Source organism: Corvus moneduloides, chromosome 5 (genome assembly GCF_009650955.1).
Source record: "Corvus moneduloides isolate bCorMon1 chromosome 5, bCorMon1.pri, whole genome shotgun sequence".
Taxonomy (NCBI): Eukaryota; Metazoa; Chordata; class Aves; order Passeriformes; family Corvidae; genus Corvus; species Corvus moneduloides.
The window spans coordinates 42,294,999-42,313,802 of record NC_045480.1 but is presented as its reverse complement, the minus strand read 5'-3'; positions in this window follow the sequence as shown (position 1 = coordinate 42,313,802).

Below are 18,804 nucleotides of genomic sequence, written 5' to 3'. Positions count from 1 at the left end.
AAAAAAAAAAAATCTTTTTGCATTTAAGTAGCAACAACTTATGCTATGTTGCTATGTTTTAATATGTTAAAATAATTACAGCCCAAAGCATCAAAAGTATAGTCTCTTGATAAGACAGGAAGTTTACCACATCAAAAATATTCACAGCAGTTTTTTTCCAAAGAATATTCTTGAAAACATTATGAATTAAATATGTTTACAGATGAAAAGTGTCAGAAAGCAAAACAGAGTAGAAAGGTTTTAAAAGATTAGCAAAGTAAAGTTCTACCAAGTACAGCTAATGGAACATCATTATTTATCTCACAATTTTTATCAGATTTTTGAGCTTTCTAGCAGGGAAACAGAAACCACTATCAGATCTGGATGTTTCAGAAAGCTCCTTGTTTAGTTCAGAACAGATTTCTACTCCTTGCAATTATTCCATCCAAAAATCTCAATAACATGTATATTTTCTAGAAATACTGAATTCTCAATATACCTCCCCCTATTCCATCCAAAAATCTCAATAACATGTATATTTTCTAGAAATACTGAATTCTCAATATACCTCCCCCTCTTCCAGGCAGACAGAAAACCATGAGCTGCAGTAATTAGTTATCTGTAATGATCTTGCTGCATTTAAAATTTACTCCTTGCAACTATCCCTACAATACCTTACATTCCAGTAAGATCAAACCATGCTCAGCTCCAGTGTGTCTGCTATCCAACCTCTCCCTTAGTGTGAACATCCAGAAACATTTAAAATTCCATCCTTTCTCAGAAACCAAGTGAGAAATAAATTATACAAGGCCACAAAAACCGTAACTGAAAAGTAATCCGGTACTAACGTTGCCAAATAATCACTTACAAAGACCAACACAACTTCCACCTTGGTTTATCCATGGACAAATACAAATAAACACACCAAATATACAGCATTCTAGCTGCCTGCTGGTACACCACCGTCAATAATATACCACTATGCACAACACTCAATACATACTCTGGAGCAATCAATGCCAAGTTCCACCCAAGTATTTGGCATAATCTGACTGCTGTGTTGATTAAGCTGAATTGAAGCTTAAAAATGTGACAGAAAAGCTTATCTGTTCGTTTTCAAACACTTCATTTTCCTTGCATATTTATTAAAGTCAAGATGTGTTAGGTAGTCACTCAAACGTGGAAATGAAATACACAAGAAAACCTGAGCAGCAGAGTAGGTGCACTCTGTTTTCACATGCCAAGAATCAAGTCACTGTCTTAGGAGGCATCTTAGGAGGAATATAGGTTGCTTTTATTTAGCTCAAAACTTGATAAGTCTGATAAATAGGTGATGCAATTCCCATCTCTTACACAAAGTAAAACTAAACTGGAAAAATCAGAAACCAAATTTGTGTATTAGCTTTATGTTCATGCTTCAAAGCATAATACAATCTGAAGCTGACAGTGCTTATCTGACATACCTTTAATGTGGCCAGAGGAGCACAGAAAAATACATCATTATATTGATTTTTCAAAATGTGTTTGACACCTGCGCACTTGGAATAACTTGGCTTCATGTGGCATTTTAGCTGCTGGGAAACAGTGTTCTGCTCTCCTCTCCCTTTGTACTGCAGGGAACTTCACAAAGACAACATGAAGGCAAAGGCTACCAACTTTTCATGAGCCTGGATCGAAGTTTATTAAACATTCACAATCTTCCGCTACAAACTCCACGGCAATATCTTTAGAAAGCCAAGAAACAGCAATAAAGCCATTTTCCCAAGTCAGTGTTAGTCAAGTACAACAGCACTGGAGAAAAAGAAAACAGTAAATCAGACTCTGTGGCTGAGAAGAAACACCTGAGTTTAACACCACTTTAACGCAACTACTGACATCTCTTATTCTTCGCTTTCAGTAGCATGCAACAAAGAACCAGAACCTGAGCCAGCGATGATGACGAAATGCTGTCATGCCTTGGCAGGAGATCTTCACACCTCTTTTCTTACCAACTTAATCCAAATTCTTGGGACCCTTTCTCACAGGCTCTTTTATATTATACTTTTCAGTTTGCCCACTATTATTATAAAGAATGACCACAGCTATAAGCTCCCGTTAAAGGTCTCATTGAGATCTAGAGACTTGACACCACCCTTGGACAGGAATTAATTAATAGCAGGGATGAGAAGGCAACTAGTATGTAATCACCAGTGCTAACTGTATCTCGCAACACTTCCATGTTCCAAGGCAAGATGACACCACTAATGACTTAGTAACACTTTTACCTTGTGTAGAGTCCAAAACCACACAGCTAGGAGAAAGCAGCAAAGCAACACAACATGGGGTTTTTTTCTAAGCTACATGTATAGAGAAGAAAGTACTAACAAATTAAAAAGGCTCTAGTCTACAGGCAAAAAAACCAAAACCCTCTTGTGTCTGTATGTGTTCTTTTGATAAAAATGCATCTCTAAATTTGAAGATTTGATTAAATATCCTGCCAGCTTTACACAAGATGATTTGGCAAGTACAGAGCCTGAAAGCTGACAGCAGATAAAAACACATCAGCATTATTTCCTATTTTACTGCATTTCTGAGAAAACTCAGTTTGTATCTTCCTTGCCTGCAAACTACCAAAACCCATTAAATCTCTTCAGGAGACTTTTCCTGGGAAACAAAACATGCTTTTACAGAGTACTAGAGTACTTTGAAGGTGGGGTAGGGAAGAAACTGGGTGATAGGTGTGTTATTATGAAGTTTTTTTATTCCTACATAAGTTCTAGTCAACACTAGGTTCCAATTTGCTAGCAATTAGGAAATTGAGGCTATCTTTTCCTTTCCTTCCTCCTTCCAAGGACACTATGTGGCTAGTTTTCTTCAAGCTTCCAAGTCCCCAGCTAGGTGGCTATGCTATGCCAGGTAAACTGCACACACACATTCTATGCAACTCAAAAGCAGTGAGGTGACCTATCTTCCCTGTTCTGCAGTAAAAAAATTAAATACAATGTATACCGTATAGTGGATAACAAGTACAATTTCCCTCTCACTACAGCCTTTCCATCTCAACACGAGAAACAAAAACAATGATCAAGGATTGAGCAAGACTCCTGGTAACATAGGAAATATGGGGCTTTATTTGGATAGGGAGACTAGCAACCAAGTATTGATTACATATTTACCTTCTCTGTCCTTTTGAAGAATAAGCAGCTCCAGCAAAAAGACTGGATTTTTAAAAAGGGGAGGAAGGAGTAAAAGCTACACAAACAAAATGAGGCAGTCACTGGAGAACGACCTTATTGGGTCTAGTGTTCTTTATGACCACACTAGTGAAACACCCAAAACCTATATTCATGGTGGTACATTATCTGTTCATTGCAGCATGCTGCTTCAGTGGAATTATTTTCATGCCTAAATTTTAGTGAGGGGATGTCTGACTGACCTCTCACAAGCTGACATCCTACCTGCTCTCTGGACAGTTCTGCTTACATTCAGCCAATTGTGATATGTGCAGCTGTGTGGGTGCAGCTTTCAACCACAGGCTGTGAATGAGGGTTGTTAGCTCAGGCTCAGAGCCACACTCATTGAAGGATAGTGCTTCGGACAGCTTAAAGAGCTCATGGGGTGACATTTTATCTCCAGGCAAATGACACCATGGACAGAGTATTATGTTAGATTAAGACCAGAGATCCAGTAGATCTGAATTCTAGTTTTCATGCATCTTGGCCCACAGGCAAAACTGTACATACATCCAGAGTTTATAGATGTAAAGCCTTCCTTAAAAACCTTGAAAAGTTATCTGTCACTCCTAGGACAAAAGTCATGATGGTCTCAACTTTCTTGCTGGAAGTACTAATTGTTCATTTGGTTGTAAATTGTATTTTTAAAATTGTATTATCCATCAATGTTTGTGGATGCTAAAAAGAAGGAGCAGAGGAATTTTCCAGCCGCTGAAGCATTTTGTGAAGTCTTCCTTTCTCATGCTTTAGCTGAGAAACAGTGAAAGTCAGTTTTGTAAATTAACTCTCTATCTTGCACCTGCACAGTCTTGTTTTAGTTTACTGCAGAAAATATTTTGAAATAGGTGTCGTAGCATTCAGCCAATCACTCTGGGAGGTGTATGGTCAAGCAGCCAATAATGTCATTTCTCTATTGCAAACCAAGTTATATAAATGAGGTGATAATTAAATAATCCCATTTTATCCTGGGCTTGAACTCCATGTGGTGATTATTGCTGTCTCTGGGGACAAGAGTGACAAATGTTCAGTGCTGCCCTGTGCCATCAGAAATTGCTGCCATGCCTATGAGGAGCATTATAACAGAAATAGACAACAGTACGTATCTCATATTCAAGGACAGTAGCCAGAAGGGTGATAAGCTTATGAGCAGTTTGACTAAACAATAACCATGATCCAACACCACTAAAAAACTGCATATGTAGTTTAGGGCAAATTTGAACTTGGAAGGATCCATTACATCATTTTCTCTGAATTAAGAAGGAGACAACATAATGCGTGCAAGCAAAGATTTGGGCATAAAAAGAAAAAAAGCACAATAAACAACAAGAGGTTTAATTTAGCAAACATCTTGAAATCATACAACAATTAATCTAAATAATTAAGGATCTGAAAGATTGCATTAGTGAATCTTGGGAAAATTTAAGAATTGGTTTCTTTCAGCTGGTATTCTAAGAAATCCAGTGTATTCACAAAGGAAGTCAGGATCCATAATATCAAAAGAACATATCTAAAAAAAGGGCCCAGAACTAGAATGTGCACAGAAAGAATTTAAACTATAGGTGAAAAAAGTCACAGCAGTCACCTAATGCTGCTAGTGCCATTTCTCAGTGTGACTTTCAGGTTAAGGCCCCATACATGCAGAGAACTGAGCAAAGCAGTTCAAGATGTACCTTATACCAAGCCCAACCAATAACTGTGCTTTTTCCTGCCACTGAAGTCCTCTGTGAGGTCTCATGGGGAAAAGTATGAGAGAAAAAAGAAGATACATTAAATAGGGGTTTTTTTAATTATAGGGAGAGGGTGCTTTCTTCTACATTGATCTTCTGTCAGTGTTCTTTTATTCTACACCAATTTAGAATCAGTTCTTAGCCATGCCAGAGCTGACTGTAAAGGAGACATTAAATTCATTGCTGAGATTCATAGGCTCAAATGGGGCCTGCCATTTTAAAAGCAAAACAGAAGTTAAGTGCCTTCAAGTGTAAAGGCTTCAGGACAAGCTTAGACTTCAGCCTACACTCCCCCAAACACCCATGGAAGAAAGATACAGCAAAACCTCCTCTCCTCCCTGGCAGAATTAGGGCTCTAAATTATGCTGAGAGACTATAACCAACATAGATAAGAACAGAAAATAACCACATCATTCAAACTCAAACCAATTGAAAATGTTAGAAGGCAGATATTACCTAACCAGAGGACAGCTGTGGACCAAAGAACAGAAGACAAGGATGGAATCATCAAATGAATTTTCACATCATAATGGTACAAATAAATAACGCCTGGCCACCCACATCTCTTAATTTTTGTGGAAGAAAAACTTTGGAAAACATTTTCCTTCCCAATAGTCTCCCCAGAAAGAATACTGTTCATATCTCTTTTAATACTTCTTTTATGTTCTGGGACAGTATTCAGTATTTGTACAGACAAACTGAGGATCCTCAATATTGAATTAAGGGATTAAAGGCAGTGGGTTTCACAGCTTTTTTCCATTTTCTTGCTCCTATCATACCAGTATTTACTGAGCTGAAGTGGGCTGGAGGCAAGTTCAACTTCCATCTCTGCTCAGGGGAGTGATTAAATTTAGCTGATGCTGAGAAAAAGAAATTCTGTGGGATGAACATAGCAAGACTTAAGTGGTAAGCCTGTGAGACAGGATTAGTACCACAAGCAAAGTAGAGCTACCAAAACACCTGCAGAAAATAGGGGGCCTTACACTTACAAATGGGGGGGAAGCGGAAGGAAATGAAAATTTCATCTCTCTCTCAAAAAAAAAAAAAAAAAAAAAAAAAAAAACCTAAAAAATATCAGCCCAGAACTTAAGCACATTAAACTCAATTCTGTATTTCAATACCAAGGAGCATTCTAGTAAAATTTTATTTTCAAGAGAATTCCCCTTAATTTTGAGAGAGTCTGGAACATAATTTGAGATTTGCATTGTGTGACTAATATGCATCTTTTAGCAGAATTGATATGAAAACCTAAGTAAGTTCCACTAGTGTTTAGAGCTGATTCAAATTTTACAGGATTTATGTATTCCTGGCAATAAGACATTAAGTGGCTGCCTTTGTTATGGAGAGCTATTCAAACATTTGCTTGCGGCAAACTGGAATAACTTTCCTATAAACTGAAACTTTCCCACCAACTGAAACAGCAGGCATCTCTTCCCTCAAGAAAATCAATGAACACTTCAAAATTAATCATTGCATAAAAAGAACAATTTGTACTCATACAGCCAATTGAACACCTTATTTTGGAGTTATGTATTAGTCCAATTCTTTTTTTGTAATTTAATTAGATTCAACTGAGAGTACCACCTTGTCAAGACTGGCAAAAAAAATGTATTGACCCAGCACAACTGTATTCCAAAATTTTCACTATTTTTACTATTTAGAAAGAGCATGGTGTCATCTCAAGAACATAATGTTATCCCTCTTGTCAGAATGAAGGACTAGAATGTGTTTTCCAAGACTGAATCAAGCATATGAAAAGAAGGATTTTTTTTTTAAACCCTGCTTTTCCTCAAGGAAGAAAACACAAAGGTGTTTTGGGATTCTTTTGGCTTTTTTCTAAGAAAGCAAGCAGACCTTCTAGAATTAAGGCCTGTTAATGAGAATAAAAGCTAAGGAATAAAACAGGTCCAAAATTATTTAATTCCATTTTCATTAACTGTTGATTTTGAAAGACTTTTCAGTTTTGAATTAGGAAAAAATATAATGACAAAATAATAAATATTATATAATACATAATTATATTTTAATTAAGCTGAACTACTCAATTATGTCAGATCCAAGCATATCAATATCAACAAAATAACCCTGTTCATCACAAATTGCACAGAACCATTTCTATTTAAAAGCAGCTCAATTTGATAAATTACCATCCACAATATATGTGTGGGTTCATGTGTGCTTTAAAGAATGATCATGTCCACAACTCATTTACCAGTTTCCCAGTTTAAGTAATTTTACCAGTAAAACTATACTATTGCCTGGCCCACCTGCCTAAAGCAATGTTATGTTCTGTCTTTTCATTTATTCTTTTTTGCAAATTCACTTGGTATGGGAAAAAACAATTAGCAGAGAACAGAGTTCAGTTCAGCTGCCCCTCCCAGATGACTAATGTTAGTATCAGCACATTGATACCACCTCTTCTTCACATAAGACTCAAGAATTAGATTTGAAGATGTTTGAAACATTAAGCATCAACTGATCATATATCAATTCTTGCTACCATTTTGAGAATCTTCCACTGCCAAGATTAAAGCCATTTCACATGAAACTAACAGATGAGTGACAGACATATATAAAGTATCTTCTACAACAGAAGCTCAGTTTATTAGAGTATCTATGAGTCATATTAAAAGTCTTCCTGCCATAATTATACAACCACAATGAAAGAAAATGCCCCTCAATAACACGAATGCCAGTTGCCACAGCAGCTGTCGCAAGAATGAATTCCTACCTTCTACAGGTAAGGTGTGGACTGGTGTTCCCATCTATGTGCACATTAGCACCAAAAAATAAAGCAAATACACCTGTAACCGCAAGACAAAACTACTTAATGCCAAAAGGATAAGAGCTCCTGGATTTTGCACACAGAGCCATCTGAGAAATAACGTTTGTTCTTGTAGCTCTCCAAAAACTACAGAGTTTTCCTGACTGCCCTCTGCATGAAGTTCAGAAGTACATCTCTAAAGAAATGTTTCTAATTTGTGCAATTCATCTTGTTGGAAAAGAATAAAATATTTAAATAGTGAATTCTTTAATTACAAACAGCATCACCACTCAGATATCTCTCCTTATTTTGTTTCTCAGCTGTGCCTCATCAGATGGCATATAGATTATATGCCATAAGTATATGTCTCAAGTAATATAAGGAAATCTCTTCTACTTTTCCCAGGAGGCTGAGTGAACTGTCCACTGGTGAGGTTTTTATAGCATAAACATTTGTGACATCAAACCAGACAGTGAGTAAATGCTGCCCTGGTGTGCACTATTTACAAGTTGATGAAGGACAGAAAACATTCATTTAGTTTTAGATTTGCTTTCAAGTTACAAAACTCATTCAGTCACAGTAGAATCAGCCCACACTTTTAAATCTAGAACTATAGTTAATCCACTGCAGGGTTCACTCTGTTTAGGGATTCAAATCTCCCATGTAGATAAGGCACAAGATTTACTAATCCAGCTACTCCTTCACATTAAGCAAATGGGCAGTGCCCAATTTTAGAGAAACACAAACCAGTGATTACAATGAAGTCACAAGTAGACTGTAAGGGGCAAACATTCTAATTGGTTAAAAAGCTAGACTAAATAAAAACAGTATATAAAAACTAAAATAAAGGCTCACATAAAATCCCTAACAAGTGAACATTCTCACATATAGCTAATCCCTGTTATATTTACTCCTGTGTATATTAAATGAAGATTGGATACTTCCAAGAAGCTGACCTATGGGATTTGAGTTTTGGGAATCAAATAACTTATTTACTATTCATTTCTTAAAATATTTTCCACTCTTTCACTAAAAGGTATTAGCAGAAAAGTCTTTCAACATTTTATTTTCAAAGGCCCTTCTTCATAGATGAGATGTAAAAGCTCCATCAGGACAAGTATTTGATACATAGAAACTAATGAACTATTATTTAACTTCATCCTAAGTGTCAGAAACCTAAAGCAACAATGCTTAATTAAGATGATGTGTGCCTCTAGTCTTCTCCCAGGAAACTGGTGAATCACAGCAGATTCCATTCATTGCCAAATATATTAACAGAATTATCTGAACACATCTGTTATAAATACATGTAATGGCATGAAGTCTCCTGCTGTTAATTCAGATTGATTACTTGTTAAACACATTTAATTGAGGCAGGAGGGAGCTTAACTGATGCTTACATAAATATACTTAAAATAACGAAGAAAAAGTAGTTGGGGCATTTAAAGAGAGATTGAAGGACTGTTTGAACATCAGATCTTGTATGTGTTCAGATGCAACACGTAAAATAACCGTAAGAAAACGAATGTTTCCTTTTTATTTTTTACTCTTGTGTATCTACTGATTTAACGTAATTCAAGGTTTGAATGATATAAACCAGACACAGTAGACCGTTTATTGTTTCTGACAACAAGAAAATTATATTCCTCCTTCATTAAGCAAGGACTGCTTCTAAACCCTATTATTTCACTCTACTGGCTGTTTACAGAAACAAACGCATTACTAGACAAAACTCATGCTCCTGAAAGTACATTGCACTCAACGAGAGAAATGCTTCCTATAAATTTTCATTGTTCATTGTGAACATTGCCCTCCCATTGAATCTCAGAACCAGAAGGGATCTAGCCAGCTGAAACTGAAAGACTCACTGAATGTTTGCAGAGTCAAAGCCAAACCAGGTCTTTTTCAATTTTTGTAAACTCACCCAGATTTTGCCTTGATCTTTCTGGGCTAGATCTCGGGAAACCCACCAGGAAAGTCTCAGCTTCTTCTCTGGTAGTTGTTGGTTATGCAGAAAGCTCTGATTCAAAAATCCATTTTACGAATACAGCTATTGTCACTGCAACTCCAACCTCTTTCAAAAATGTCACCTCTACAAGTAAAATAACTATTACCCTTATTACCTGCTGAGTTTTAGGCATGGCATTTCAATGTCTTCTGGAATAGTATTAGTCAATTCTGCTTGCCTTTCCTGAGACTTAATCAACTTGTTGATAAGTAAAAAGGTCCATCGGCTTGACACTTTAATCTTATCTGCTCATCTCAGAACACTCTTGATCCTTCACTATGGAATTAAAATAGATGAAGAAAGTGGGAAGGGAAAAAGATAGCAAAGTACTATTAAGAACACCACAGATACCACAAGAGATTTTCACCTAACAAAGGGATGCAGTTTTATGGATTGCAATACAGCTGTTCTGATTCCAACTTGTTTAAAATAGCCTTATAGTTACAATTGTATCCACTTAGAAAGTATTATGACTACTTCTCTTCCTCTCACTATCTTTGTCCAAAATAAAATATAAAAATTAATTTCAATTTCAAATGGGGTTCATTTAATTACAATATCTTCAAAGAGTGGCACATTTAGTGCTTTTTTGCTAAAAAGTGCTCTTCTCTTTTCCCCATAATTCAGGCAGTAACTTCTGCATAATTAAACTAGAATGAAAATGAGTAAGCTCTCTGAATGATTTTTTCTGTTAACACTGGACCAAAAATCTCAAATCAGGGCAAAAGCTAATTTGTGACCTTACTGCACTTACTGCAAGAGGAGATGAAAGAGAAGAAACTCCATAACCCAGTAACCGAGTTCTCCCTAGCAGGAAATTAAGGGATAAACTTCCATTCCTCACCCCACACACCCCAGGTGAATGTGTTAATTCATACAGAGCTCATAGACCCTAAGTTATGAGCTCCCAGAGTCACTCAAGGGCAAGTTCCACAGTCAGGAGGAGGAGATGGAATGGAAGATGGTTGTAGCTAAATGAAATCTGTAGCAGGTGCTTAGAGGAGCTGAACAGTGTATCAGCTGCAGATGGAAGATACACCTAGGTCAACAGAGGCAGCTTTCAAAAAAACGCCTAGGACCGCAACTGAAAAAGGGAACAGGTAAGGCTTCCAAAGAAATACAGCTTCTGAAAGAGATCCAGAATTCCACAAATTACACTGTTTCCCAAAAATAAGATACATGGCAAGTTCTGCCATTACTGTGTCTTGATTCTTATTATATTTGGATTTCTATGTTTCTCATAATACAGCCAGAAAGCCTGTAAAAATGTTGAGATTTAGAGAAGTAGAATTCAAAGTACTAATACTTCTGTTTAGAAGTCTTTCCCCCCCCCTTTTTTATTACTTCAGTGTCAAGCAAATGAAGAGAAAGGCAATATGAACTATATAATTTAAAACTGGACCTGATTTTTTTTTTGAGAGCACAATGTCAAAATAACCCAGTTTAATTACTGCTTGATTATCAAAGGTTAGCTTTCTGATCACAAAATTATTTAATACAGAATGAAATGTTGATTAAGAATATGTGGCAAGAATTGTGCAATTAATAATTATACAGAGATCAATACAAAATCTATACCTCATTCAAATAAATTTTAAACTCTGGATTACATATTAAAAGAAGCTTTGAGTCTCTAAGATCTCAGACTGAAGAAGTGCTTCTTAAAACAGGTAGAGCATTCACAAGCCAGGTAACAGAACCAACTGGATGCTATTTTAATCTCCGCAGAAAGAAGAGTATTAATACACTGTGTTTTCAGGTGCTGGGTAGGCAAATTCAGAGTCAAACGGTGCATAATTAAACCTGTTAACTCAGAATTCCCCAGCCATAATATTCTTTTGAATACAAATAACAAACTGTCTCAACCTATTCACAAAGGTTTCGATGCTTGTTTCAAAGCAGCAGGTAAAGCAGTACCTCACAACACTCAGTAGTATTTATTAACAATAATCTCACCCTAAAGCACCAATTATCATGAGTTGTCAAGAAGAGTGGAAATGCAACACAGGTAGTAAGCATGTTAAGACGCTGAAAATTTTCCTGTTATGATTTATTCTCACCTGTAAATACACCACCTTATAAGTAAGGGGCTTGAATTTTATTCTTTTAAACTTGAAGCATTATTCTTATTGCTTCACACTTACTTATATCTCTGCAAAAAGTTGGGGTTTTTTTAATGCATGCACTTAGTACGTCCTCCTGTGAAACATCAAAAGTGAAAAAAATGTAATGCAGATTCCTTTCAGATAAGGTTTTGAGACACAACTGTCTCAGTGAGGTAACTAATGAAATAATGGTCACTTCAGGAAGTAAACCATTACAAGACTAACAGATGGTGCTTGGACCTAAACTCCTTAAAGAGAATTATCAGCTCTATTATGAATTAACACCTGGACTTTTTTCTCCCCATGTTTTCTCCTTACAAGTATGACTGTGTCCTGGAAAACTACAGTCAGCTGTAAAGTTTTAGCAATCATTGTTTTCATCTTTTTACTGACTGTACTGGAATCTCCTAAGAAATCGCTCACGCCTGTGGTCCAAGGTCATGGTTTTGCTTTATCAAAGATGAAAAGAAAGACTTTGAATATTAAGCTATGAAAAGGATAGCAGAATTTTGTAGTTTACCCAAGCCTCTCAGACAGATTGTCATGGGGGGACTTTATGATGTGCATCCCATATTGCTGCCCTATGCCCAGAAATTAATTCTTGTGCCTTTCTATGCCTTTAAACTGAGCCTGAGAGGAGGAAGGAAAAACTGAGCAAAACTGTTTCAAAACAGTTTGCAACTTGTTCAAGGTCACACAGAGGTAGCAACTTTTTTTCCAGCCAGCTTTCAGCTAGTTTTTCAGTTTCTTTTCTCCAGAGAGAGACTGAGAGTTGAACTTTTTTTCTCCTTCCATGGAATTTCGGACTTTTTTCCCTTTTTCTGTGGATTGCTTCAATATCAGAACACATCGGGAGGACTTTCCACCGGGCACAGAGGACCTGGCCCTGGGCCAAGCCCCAGCTCCAAGGAGACAAAAGGGAGGACTCTAACACTTTCCCAGTTTTTTACTTCACAGCAACAGATTTTATTATTTAGCATTATTTTCCTTTCCTGTGTGTTTTTTTAATAAATAGTTTTTATCTCTTTCACTTTCCTTCAGGGAAAATTTATTTTTCCCGAACCTGGTGGGGGAGGGGTGGCTGTGCCTTCTCTCAGAGGATACCTCTAAATTTGACCAAACCGGAACACAGATCCAGTTCCCTTATTCAGACAAAAGGAATATAGTTTGAGTCTTAACCTGAAGGGAGCTAAATTCAGGTCTCTTCCCTAGCGAGATCTACCCAGTATAAAGGGTGTGTGCTCCCAGCAGCCGTTCTTCAGAAAACAAGCCCTACTTATTTCTTTGGACAGTAAAAGGCAGAAAGTTGCCCTCTCCTTCAGTAGAGGACCAATAAACTTGGAGTCTGAAACAGATAATTGTGACCCCTTTCCATTAAAAGAAAGGTGACTAAAGCCCGAAGAGATGCATAATTGTAGCACATGATGGCAGAATTACCAGATGATTCACTTCAGCAATCCTTGCTCAATGCATGGATTATAATGTCTTTTTAAATTTCAAACATTCTACCCCATGCATATTAACTCTAAGAGTCAGAGTTCTCAACCTCACTCCAGACTGCTATAAGTGAAATGTTATAGCCCTGAAGTTTTACATACTTAAGGGCACCTTTCAAGATGCTCTTACATTTTCTTACATGGAAACAATATTTTTTCACATTTTCACAAAGGGATGCAAAAAATTTACAGTTTAATATGAATGCTTTGAACGCTTATTAACACTGATAGCTAAAGTAGCTGTTTTCATCAACAAAGCATAGATGGAAGCAAGTTTCAAATGGAGGTGAGCAAGATACTGTTTAGAATGGTTCTATAAATATTTTGCAAGAAAACCACAGATTACTAGAATCCATTGTACTATCTAAATTCATAGCATATTTTCTACAGAAAGCTTATTTATATGTAAAACAGGATGGAAAGTCAAGATATTGCCAAGTTGTTGATCTAAAATAAGGAGAAATATATCTCTGAGACACTTCACCTGTTTACTTCCCCTAAATAAAGTATTTTGAACACTGATGCAAATTTTTGCTTTGTTTATCTCATGCTTTTCATAAAGGAGGAAAAAGGACATGACTAAACAACTAACTGAAAATAAAAGCTCTAGCCAACATAAAAAAAAGGAAAAGAAAGAAGAAAACAAAATCTGTTTTCAAGTGAGCATGTTTGTTACTAGGGAAAGATTGTTTACAGGAAGTTCTACATGTCTGGAAAAAAGAAAATGGGAAAATTGTCTGCAACAACTGATACTGAATATAGACATCAAATTTACAATGAAAGAGTGTTTGAACTTATAGAAATTATTTCCAGAGAAAATGATTGATCTAATGGCATTTCATGAAATCTCCAGGATAGAGATGGATTTCTCTTTATTGGAAATCAAAGTGAGCTTCATCGGCTTACTTCCCCATTACACTTCAAGTATTATTTCAAATTAAGAACACAGTTCCATTATTAACTCAGTGGATACAATTTAAACACATTATTTTGAGTAGACTGCTATCCTCAAACATGTCCATTATTACATATTACACAGTCAAAGCACCATAATACAGGACAACTTGATTGGGTGTTGTTGAAAAAGAACACAGCCTGAAAAGTTGCATTTTTTAAAGTCATATTCAGTAGCATGAATTTCCTGACAGGACTGCAATATAAAAAATGGATTTTTGAGTACAATTTCATATTCATGGAGTCTAACATAGCAAGCTCCTCTTGTATAGAATTACGTTGAACTAATATGTATGACTAATGCTAGTGAAATACTTAAACCTCTTCTACATATCCTTAAGTTCCAGAAAGCCCCCCAGCCAATTCTAGTTTCTAATGGAAACAATTCCATCTACACTTCTGAAGGATTTTGGGTTTAGAATATTTATTATAAATATTTGATAAATAGCAAAGAATAGGCTTCTATCCTTCTCCTAACTACTTAAAAGGGGAAAGTGTCAGAACTGGTTCTCTATTTCCTTATGATTTAGATAGTTTTGGTAAAATACTGCTGAATCATTATACCCTGTTTTTCACCACTGCTGCAGACTAGAGAGCTTACCATAGTAGAGGGAAAAATGAAAGAATCCATTCTCTCTACAATGAAAGTGTTAGGACACACACAGCTAGGGAAAAGCAAAATAAGGACTGAAATTTTTAATCATCTTGAAGTAATTGCACTTGCTCAGCTTTGTGCAAGAATAAAACCTTTTCTAATAAATATAAAAGATCACTCTCAGAAATACAGCAAAAGTTCCAGATCTGCAAAGTAAAAAATGAACCTCCCTGTAATGACAATAAATCATTGCTCCATTTCAACTGTCATTTAATTGACTCTTCACTGAAACAAAATCCCCAAGAATTTCCACAATGAAAAAAACCTCCCCTCACCTAACCCAACCCACACCCTCTTTGCCAGAAAATTCAGCTTTCTTCCCATAAGTATCAAAATCTACCACACTCTGATGGTACTGGCAGGTAAGAAATGGTATACCAACATCAGTGAAAATCATTATAAATTAGAGATACAGCACCCAGGAAGCACTAATTGTGCTGTCCAGTGTAATTTTTAGCCAGTGACCAAAGCCAAGGAAATACCACCACCTTCATTAATAGAAATCACATACACAAAGACATTATATTCCAGAGTCAAAAAAACTATCAGCTTAAGTTTCCTGCACTTCTCCTAAGAAAAATCCTCACCATGTCACCATAATAACACAGTTTGAACAAAAGCTTAGTTTACGATAAAGCATTAGAACTCAGATTACCAGGTGATAAAAAAATTTTTACCCCCTTGAAACTTTACTGGTCTATGCCAACGCTGCTGCCACTGCACCATTACCTGTTAGTCATGGTGATTTTCTGAACTCAGGGAATGTAAAATACAGAATTCACACATCAGGATGCAAAGTCGCACTCGGCCTTAACCACAGAAACTCTCCACCATAAGTCAGAATTAAAATCAGTTTGTCTCCCAGCATATATCCTCGCCTATGTCAAAACACGAAAATGAAATGACAAAGGACCTAATCTCACTCTCACAGAATTCAGTAGCAAAGCTCCTGCTGACTTCAATATGAGCAAAAGCCAGCACTAGATTTCCAAAAATCATTATTACTTTCTTCAGAGCACCGTATGCATTTCCTATCAGCCCCCCACAGCAGGATGATGGTCTCTCAGCTTTTCAGTAATATTGCCTCATACAGAAAAGCATCACAGACTACCAATGCTGATCTATTGTGTATGACCATCTGAGGAATACAGTTTGACTTCAGCATATAGCCCAAAGAAGAGGAAAGATTCAATCTCCCTATGGGAGAAGAAAGATGCATGCCTGCAGTATGACTCAGTGAAAACCTTGGCACCAACAGAAAAAAGACTGCCATATTTTAAGGAGAACTTGTATGAGTATCTATTCCTCTCTGCACAATAAACAGTTAAAATTCAGGGAATAATATTTACTTTTATATATACAAGAAGTTCCGTAGATATTTAGCAGGAAATTACTATCAAAAGTAACATACAAAGAAGAATTTGGATCAGAAGGAAAACTATATCCTGAAAGTGATGCAGAAATACATCTTGATCCTCTTTGGGTTAAAAAAAGGAATAAAAGAGGAAACTTTACACAATTAAACACATTTGCTGTACGTTTAACCAAGCATAGAAATTGCATGAGGGTTTTTTGGAACTGTGAGAGAAACAAATGTCACTAGCTTCTGAAATAAACATATTTACAAAAAAGAGATGGAAAAGTAGTTATGTAGTTAATAGTCTTTTAACAAGAATTAACAAAGGTAACAAGATAGAATGTGCACTTTCCAAGTACCTTTCCTCTTGAAATCATTTGGAAGTAGTCAGGACAAGCGTAAATATTTAATCCATAAACATAGTGTAAAGGAAAACCTAAAGATCACCTTCTGACACTCAGGCACTTAAGTCTTGACCACGGCATGCAGTTTGAAACCTATGCCATAGGAAATCCAACAAGAACTTACTACCTATGCCCTCCTCTTAAGTGAGCTGCCAGCACACCTGCAACTACTTGATGGAACGAGCTCCGAGCAGAAAGCAACAGCAGCTGCTTCCTATTGTATAGGCTGGAATTAAGTTAAATTTGCCTTGCCAGCTACACTGAATAGACCAGTTTCACCTCAGTAGTTACAGGTGCTACTTATTGGTCTCGACATGAAGGCTGTCTTCCAGGAAGACACACCTGGGGCCTGAATCTGGGCTTTCCAATTCAATAGTTGTTTGCAAAGAAATCAACAGAGTATAGGATTATCAGCTGAAAAGAGAAGCTTTATTCACATTGCCTGTCACTCTCTTCCCAGTGCAAAATTCACATGCTCAAAATTTACTAATGAAACTCTATAGAAATGCAATAGATGTCCAGTTCTATGTGCAACATTTTGTATCATCTTTGGATCTCCATTTCAAAGTCAATAATAGGCAGGAGTTCAGTCTAAAAAAAAAAGAAGGCTACTGAAAAGCAGAATTGATTCCACAGGACAAGAAACCATGGCTACCTGGCCACAGCAGAGACAATACAAACCATTAACGTACCTCCTTTGGAAGGGGAAAACATTAATATTTAATTTACTGTTCAGCTAATTAACCCATGCTACTGACAATGATCAGAGTATCATTATGCTGCAATATTGCACATATCCATTTCCTATTTTTCTGTATCAACAAAAGGCCATCATAGCGCCTTGCTGAAACCTCCTCCTGTCCTGAGCCCCTGCACATATTACATGTGTCCTAACTTAAACAACTGCAATATAAGTGCCCTTAGTTTTCTTTCTTTGCTGAATAAAATTGAAAAGACAAAGCACTCGCTCTTTCTTGAGCTGCTGCTTCACTCAACGCACAAACAGAAAGATAACTTAGTTCAAATAGTTTTAATAGAAGTGAATTACTAAACAAGTTTTCCCTCCAAATATGAGATATGGAAATCAAATAAAAAGGAATCCACACATAATTTGCAAGTACTGTATCGCCCTCTGCAGTCAATGTGTTAGTTCTGCAAAACGAACCTGGGCACGATCCTTGCAAAGATCAATAAAAAACTTCTACAAGTAGACACCCAGCAGAACTAACATTTTTTATGATAACGTCTTACTTGTTGGAATTATAGGAACACAATGCAGAAACTTTTTTATTCTTTATATAAATGCTCCACCTGTTAAGGATGTGGAGACATACATTTTGCTGCTCCTTCAGAATGGGTCAGATTCCTCAATAATACTTCCAGAATTTACTCTCTTGGAACTTGACAGAAGTTTGCCATACCTATTTGATAATTTTTTTCTGGCTGCTTCTAATAAATATCCAAAATAAACTTTTTAAAACTTACATTAGCTGATCCATCAATGACAGAGAAGTATGTTTTACAGTTCAGGTATTGCACTATTTTATTTTAAAAAGCTTACAACTTTAATAAGGTATTTTGCTGAGATTTTTACAGCACTGTACTGGTTTCACCCTGGCTGGATGCCAGGTGCCTCCCAAAGTTGATTTTCTATCACTCCCTCTTTTAAACTGGAGGGGGGGAGAAAAAACACAACAGGAAGATCATTCACCTATTACTGTCACAGGCAAAACAGACTCGACTTGGAGAAATAGACTGAATCCTTTACCAATGGAATCAGGGTAGGATAATGGGAAATAACACCACATCTTTAAACAATTTAGTGTTTGAGTACTGTTGCAAAGGAAAGTTACTCACATTATGGCCACCTGTCTCCTTAATTCATCACTTTCTCGACCTGTGACAGGAATTGAGGAAAGAGCATGAAGCTGAGTCAGGGGAGGTTTAGGTCAGATATCAAGAAAAGGTTTTTCACCCAGAGGGGTGGATGGGCACTGGAACAGGCTCTCCAGGACAGTGGTCACAGCACCAGCCTGTCTGAGTTCACAAAGCATTTGGACAATGCTCTCAGGCACAGGGTGTGACTCTTGGGGTGTCCTGTGCAGGGCCAAGAGTTGGACTTGATGATCCTCATGGGTCACTT